Source organism: Silene latifolia, chromosome 5 (assembly GCF_048544455.1).
Source record: "Silene latifolia isolate original U9 population chromosome 5, ASM4854445v1, whole genome shotgun sequence".
Lineage (NCBI taxonomy): Eukaryota > Viridiplantae > Streptophyta > Magnoliopsida > Caryophyllales > Caryophyllaceae > Silene > Silene latifolia.
In genome coordinates, this window is record NC_133530.1 from 44624633 (window position 1) to 44632777 (window position 8145).

The window sequence follows — 8145 nt, forward strand, 5'->3', positions numbered from 1 at the left end:
CGATGACAGTTTATAATAAAACCCGTCATATACATTTTTAGCGGAATTGATCGGACCACGAGTTAATAATGAGGAGAAAGTGGAAAGCCCACTCCCTCCTCCATGAGACCCGCGGACCGAGGCAACAAAAGGAGAGGCTCCCTCTCCTTTTGACCTAAGCATTCATTCTACATGAAAATTAGGGTTTTGAAGAGCATTTTTTCTCGAAAAACCTCGATCTCACATCGAATAACCTCACAATAGCTCTCTCGATATTGCAAGTCAATTAGAGAGCATTTCTAGCACAAGGGCATAGTCTCAGACGGTCTTGGGTGCAACGATTAGGAGGAAATCTCTGTTGATTTCTGTTCTTTACGCCGCGCATCAAAGGACCCGAGGTTGATTCTTAATCTTTATCGTTTTTCTATTGTATTTCGTTTATGACCATATTTCACATGTTAAATTTACGTTATAATCCTTAAATTTAAAGGGTCTTATACGGATATTACCCCACAAGTGGTATCAGAGCGAGGCCACGTAAATTTTCATTGTGATTTTTCATAAATCGATTTGAAACGATTTTGTTTTTGTCTTAAAACCATGCGGCATCAGCCATATTCTCACGGAAGAATTATTTTTTTTCGGCTGTTGCAAATTTTGAAACCGTGACATGTTTTACACGGTTAATTCATCTTGTTTTCGTTTTGTTATTTTGCATATTGTTATTTTATACGGAAATTATAGCAATATGTTAAAACTTGACAATTTTTGATTTGATTTTATGCGTTTTTGATCAAATTGAAATTGGTTTTGTGTTCACAAACTGTTTTCACGAGGGTTTTAAGTTTTCAGAACCTGTTTGGTCTCGATCGAGTGGATTTTTACTCGATCGAGAGCTTTTTGTGTCTTGATTTTGCTCGATCGAGTCCTTGCTGTACTCGATCGACCTCTGTTTAAAACCCCACTGCTCGATCGAGAAGTCCTCGTACTCGATCGAGCAGATTTGCTGATAAAAGACCTCGATCGACCTCCAGTACTGTCGATCGAGTACTTTCTGATTAGCATACCTCTCGATCGACTTGCAGTTCAGTCGATCGAGCCCTCTTGTTCCTCGATCGAGCACTTTTGTCCCTGGATCGAGGGATTTTTCTTTTGGCAGCTTTGAAAATTTATTCTTTTGTTTTAAATTTTCTTTTGGCCTTAATATGTACTTTATACGGATATTGTACACTCGCTATGATTGTGAAACGGTTCACACACGTACCATTAAGTTATTTTAAAACGTATTTAAAGTAACGGATTGTAATAGATTAAAATTAATTTGATAGAAGCGGTTTTATCACATAAATTTTAATCGTTAAAAGGTGGTTTGGATAATTTAACATAATTACGGAATTATGTCACGAATAAATTTAATTTAGTTGATGCATTTTATTTATCGTTCTTGTTTAATTTGAATGCTTTTAATTACGTATTTATTTATTTTTGCAAACGGTTGTAACTTAGTGTGGCCTTAGTAGAACGTGTTACCGTAATGATGGAACACGGTCTTGGTTGTATTTTGAGATCTCGTATCTCCTTTTATTTCTTTTAATTACAGTTTTTATTTAGAATGTAAATAGGTTTATATTTTGTAAATTTTAATTGTAATTTTGAGAAGACTAAAGAAGGAGACCGGATGCTCACTCCCGCTACATGGACGAAGATGGAACATCAAGACAAGCTTTTCGGGTCCAACGGTGGATTCCAAAGTTGTATTATGTTCTTTTTACTAGGATAGGCCACACTAGGAATTTTTATTTACGTATCACATTCATTTATTTATTTTATCGTAACGATAGTATGCATCATATTCCGCCTAAAACCAAACCACCTAATTATTGCATGAAAACTGACACATATAGAGGTCACGAGTTAGTTTTCTTTGACATTCTCATGTCACACGTTTCAAGCCGTCATCTAAATTAATTCATTCACGCAGTTGCTAGTTATTCGTTCACTTAAAATGAATTAAAACTTAGTTGATGGGATCTTCCTCGTATAAACGAAAATTGAGAACGGTCTTAATAGGTCAAACTCCAATGAATCCCTTCTTCGTCGGTAGGCATAATATGACCCCTTCTACGTCGGGTAAGTTGGAACCGATTGACTTATTTTATCTCAACACTATGGTCACTCGTACGATCCTGTGATTATGGTGGACTATAGATAGGATTTCCAGAAATCTATCGACCAAGAGTTTTTACGGAAGAACTAGCTAAACAGTTGGCTTATCAATTTACGGAAATTGAGTCTTGGGATCACTTGTATTATTCTTGAGGGAGATCAATTATACAGGTGCAATGAGTCTACACGATTAAAATGAATTTTAAATAGACTTAAATCACCTCGATGAGTTGCTTATTTCGTTTTTGTTTTTCTTTCTTTTTCAGTGTAGATCACGTTCACATAAATCGCTAATAACAATATGGCTGGTCACTTGAACGACCCAATGCCAAGTGCCACATTGGACCATGAGTCCGGCCGGATCCTCATGAATCGGATGAATCGTCAACTCGATCTGAAGAATGATGGATCAAACTTCGCGGACGGGAGGCAAAGCATTACGGAATGCCGCGCCGCCGACGGGAAGCTCGGGTTTCGCTTGAGCCCATGCCGTCAAACCCAGGCCCCACGGCTGGAATTAACGAGATCGACAAGTATAACGATTTCGCCTTGGAAGCGGGTGCGATTAAAAACGTACTCATTTTTGCAATGGAACCCAATTTGCAGAAACGCTTCATAGCCCAAGGTGCAAACAAGATTTTCACCACGCTCACCAAGGAATTCTCGAAAGCACCGAGAATCGTGACCTATGAGCATACGACTCGCTTCTTTGATGCGAGACTCCGAGAAAGGGCCAACCGGTTAGCCCACACATTCTCAAAGCATGATTGAGAATGTCGAGAAGCTGGAGACGCTTGATTGTAAGATCAGCGAGAACATTGTTATTGACCGCATGCTTCACTCACTCCACGATGGTTTTTCGCAATTTAGAGCGAATTACTATATGAATGATTTGAAGAAAAGTCCCCACGAACTGCACTCCCTTCTCGTACAGACCGAGAAGGACATGAAGTTCAGTGGGAGCATGAAACAGGATGTTCTCGTTGTGTCAAACAAGGGCAAGGGTAAGGGCAAAGTTCAGCCAGGGCCTAGCAAAGAGGTGAACCGAAGTTTAAGAAGTCGGGTTCGGGTAAGAGTGGGCCTGGTGAGTCGAGCACCTCATCAGGCGCGACAAAGAGCAAGAATGAAAACATGGAATGCCATCATTGCCACAAGACTGGGCATTGGAGGCGTACATGTCCTGTTTATCATGAGGACTTAAAGGCAGGTCGTGTTAAACCTGTTGGTATGTCTTCTTCTTCTACTTTTATTCATATGATTGAGATTAACCACGCAAGTTACGGAACTTGGGTACTTGATAATCGGTTGTGGTTCTCATGTGTAATCATGTGCGGGGGCTCAAACATCGAACCCCTCGTAAAGGGTGAGGTGGACTGCGTGTTGGGAATGGAGCAAGAGTGGTCGCCGTCTCAAAGGGGACATATGTGATCCAGCTTCCTAGCGGATTTGAGTTGTCATTATATGATTGCTATTATGTACCCAGTCTTTCGAAAAACATTATTTCGGTTCCGCACTTGACAAACTTGGTTTTTCATTTGTAATAGAGAATAATACTTGCATTTTCTCTTTACACGATATGATTTATGGCAAGGCAGTCTCCATGAACGGAATTTATGTTTTAGATCAGACCACCGAAATATTACACGTAATGAATAAAAAGTTGAAGGTTGGTGACAAAGATCAAACATATCTATGGCACTGCCGTATGGGACACATAAATGAGAAACGCGTTAAACAGCTCATAAAGAATGGAGCTATCTCCGCCTTTGATTTTCAATCATTTGGCACGTGTGAATCATGTCTCATCGGTAAGATGACTCGGATTTCCTTCAAAGGTGTTGGAATGCGCGCTGCTGACCTATTAGGACTCATACACACGGATGTATGTGGCCCTATGTCAATCACCGCACGAGAAGGCTATAGGTATTTCATCACTTTCACGGACGATTTAAGTAGATATGGCTATGTCTACTTAATGAAGCACAAAAGTGAATCCTTTGAGAAATTCAAGGAATACTAGAATAGGGTACAGAACCTATTGGGTAGAAAGATTAAAACACTGCGTTCGGATCGTGGTGGCGAGTATCTTTCTCACGAGTTTGATCAACACCTTAAGGACTGTGGGATTGCCTTACAGTTAACTCCACCTGGAACACCTCAGCTGAATGGTGTGTCCGAACGGAGAAATCGAACGCTACTTGATATGGTTCGATCCATGATGAGTCACACCGTGTTGCCTGACTCATTGTGGGGTTATGCTCTTTCTGTCAATTTGCTCTAATACTTAAACGAAGTCCGTCTAAAGCTGTTGACAAGACTCCATATGAACTATGGAAGGGAACGGTCCCTAACTTGTCCTTTATACGGGTTTGGGGCTGCGAGGCTTATGTCAAGTGGAGACACGAGGATAAGCTCGGCCCGCGATCGGTCAAGACATACTTTATAGGTTATCCTAAAGGAATACTTGGTCATTACTTCTATTCGCCAACCGAACAACGTGTTTTTGTTGCGGCGAGTGCGACATTCATAGAGAAGGAATTTCTCGAGAATGCAAAGAGTGATAGAACCTTCGACCTGTCGGAGATTCCAGAACCAAATACCGAGCAACCATTGGAGGAACCAATTCCTTCAATCCCGGCTGCGGTGAATATTCCTGAGGAACCTAGGAGGTCGGGAAGAGTCTCTATTCCTCCAGACAGATACATTGGTATGGTCGAGGAACATGACATAGATGACGTTCTACTCTTAACGAGTAGTGAACCCGCAACCTATAAAGGTGCCATGACTAGTTCTGACTCAAAGCTATGGCTTGAGGCCATGCAATCCGAGATGGTCTCTATGTATGAGAACAACGTATGGGATCTTGTTGACTTACCTGCTAAGGTTCGTCCCCTTCTATGCAAATGGCTTTACAAGATAAAGCATTCGGTGGAAGGTCAACAAGATATCTATAAAGCACGACTAGTTGCTAAAGGTTTCACCCAAGTGCCAGGTTTGCACTACGATGAAATTTTCGCACCCGTAGTCATCTTTGCGTTCCATTCGGATTATCTTAGCGATTGCCGCTTTTCATGACTATGAAATTTGGCAAATGGATGTGAAAACCGCCTTCTTAAACGGCTTTTTGGAGGAAGAGTTGTACATGGTACAACCCGAAGGTTTCATCGATCCACAACATCCTAAGAAAATATGCAAACTTAAGCGTTCCATTTATGGACTTAAGCAAGCATCTCGGAGTTGGAATCATCGCTTCGACCAAGTGATTAAAGAAAATGGATTTACTCGATCGGTCGAGGAACCATGTCTTTATATCAAGTCGAGTGGGAGCAAGATTGTCTTCCTAATATTGTATGTCGATGACATACTCCTGATTGGGAATGACATACCTCTCTTGACTTCGGTGAAAGTATGGTTGAAAAACCATTTCCAGATGAAAGATCTGGGTGAGGCGCAAAGAATTCTGGGCATCCATATCTATCGAGATCGATCACGACGGATGTTATCTCTCAGCCAGGAGTCTTACATAGATAAAGTCCTAGAGAGATTCAGCATGACTAACTCCAAGAAGGGGTTTCTTCCTATGGCTCCAGGGGTGCATTTGAGCAAGTCTCAGTCACCAGAGACACCGGAAGAGAAAGAGCGCATGACACGGATTCCTTATGCCTCGGCTATAGGATCAATCATGTATGTCATGATATGCACACGTCCGGACGTGGCATATGCATTGAGTATGACAAGTCGATTCCAACAGCATCCAGGTGAATCACATTGGATGGCTGTCAAGAACATTCTTAAGTACCTACGGAGGACTAAAGATTGGGCATTGACTTATGGAGGCGAACAAAAGCTATGCGCAAGAACCGATTCGCAGATGCTAGCTTCCAAACGGATCGTGATGACTCGAAATCTCGATCCTGGATTCGTTTTTACTCTTAATGGCGCTGCGATCATTTGGAAGAGTTCCAAACAAACGATTCTGGCAGATTCTACGATCGAGTCCGAGTACTATGCCGCGTCGAAGCTACAAAGGAAGCGATATGGATGCGTCAATTCTTACATGGACTATCTGTAGTGCCTAGTTCGAATGACCCGATCACCATCTATTGCGACAATAGAGGTGCCATCTTCCAAGCTAAGGAGCCAAAGTCTAGCAACAAGTCTAGACATGTACAACGGAAAGCTCATCTAATCCGAGATTACGTGGAGCAAAAGGAAGTAGTGATAGAAAAGATTGCTACAGATGATAACATAGCAGATCCTCTCACTAAACCATTACGACAAGATAAGCATGAACGGCATGTTAATTCCATGGGAATTAAACGTGTTCCTAAGTTGTAGTACTCTTTTATGGTTTAGATTCATCCTCTTTTGTACTCTATACGACATCATCGTTTTGATATTTTATATATATTTTGTTTTTCATGTGGTTTTGTACGACAAATTTGAACACCACAAAGTGAACTGAACAAACATAATATTTTTGGTCCTTAATTGCCCATGTGAGCTGATAACTCAAGGTAATTATTCTGTGACGTTGGTTGATGGTGGGTTCAACGAGCCATAAGTCACCAGGTTGACTGACCAATCACAGAGGCGATTTATACGGATATTTCGTAGGACACAATTGTGACATCGACGTGGAGTCCTAAATGTTTTATAACATTCGGTGCCCGGTCGTGGATAGGACCTCCATGGTGATCCTAAGAGTCGATTCTTTTGACTATCGACTGTCTCTTGAGACTAAGGCAGATTTTGGGTGACTTTGGTTTCTTTCTCACGGTCATCCGTAACAGGGGGCCAAGTAGATTGTTTCTGGGTCATTTCATGCTGTGCTTAGATCGGAAGGAGTTCGAGTTGAAGGAAATATTCAGCCTTTATCAGGTACTCGATATGTCTCAGGGCCACTCGAGGAGTCAGAATCGAAATGCATGGCCATGCTCGAATGCGATTCGTTTTATCGTTAAGTTACTCTCTAGTCGGGAAACCACTCTAGATACAGATCGATTGTAAAATACGACCTTTGCGGATCCGGATCTGCAAATTGTTTTACATTGAGTGGGAGAAATTTTAAATGAATATGAGAATCGGTTATCGCCCATACACTTGTACGGACAAGTGGGAGTTTGTTGGAGCTGTGTCCTCCAGTTAGCGCGGATAACGTCATTGCACATACACTTGTACGGACAAGTGGGAGCTTGTTGGGGCTGGTGTCCTTTACAGTTAGTGCAAGGACTTATAAATCTCTAAAAGGATCAAAGGGTATACTTTTGTATCATAATCAGTTGATCCACGTTTATCAATAACGGTTGGCTTGCTAGATAAGTTTGACGTTATTGTCATACAGATGGCGGTGATCAACTGGTCCCTAAAAGTCACACCTATAGGATACGTTTGAGAGATATGACAGTATGAAAATACAGTCATGTTGATGCCAATTATGACTAACCAGTTAGTCGGAGTTATTGACTAGTAATTAGTCAAACGCGATGTTGAGACAATTATTTAATACGGATTAAATAATATGGGCTAAGGCGAATTAAACAGTTAATTCGTAAATTAAATATAAACTATTATATTTAATAAATGTATATTGAATTAATTATACAATATTGTCTTTGTCGGACATGTATTAATATTTAGACTAATCTGTATTATTAGTCGATGTATTAATAACCGATAACCGATGACAGTTTATAATAAAACCCGTCATATACATTTTTAGCGGAATTGATCGGACCACGAGTTAATAATGAGGAGAAAGTGGAAAGCCCACTCCCTCCTCCATGAGACCCGCGGACCGAGGCAACAAAAGGAGAGGCTCCCTCTCCTTTTGACCTAAGCATTCATTCTACATGAAAATTAGGGTTTTGAAGAGCATTTTTCTCTGAAAAACCTCGATCTCACATCGAATAACCTCACAATAGCTCTCTCGATATTGCAAGTCAATTAGAGAGCATTTCTAGCACAAGGGCATAGTCTCAGACGGTCTTGGGTGCAACG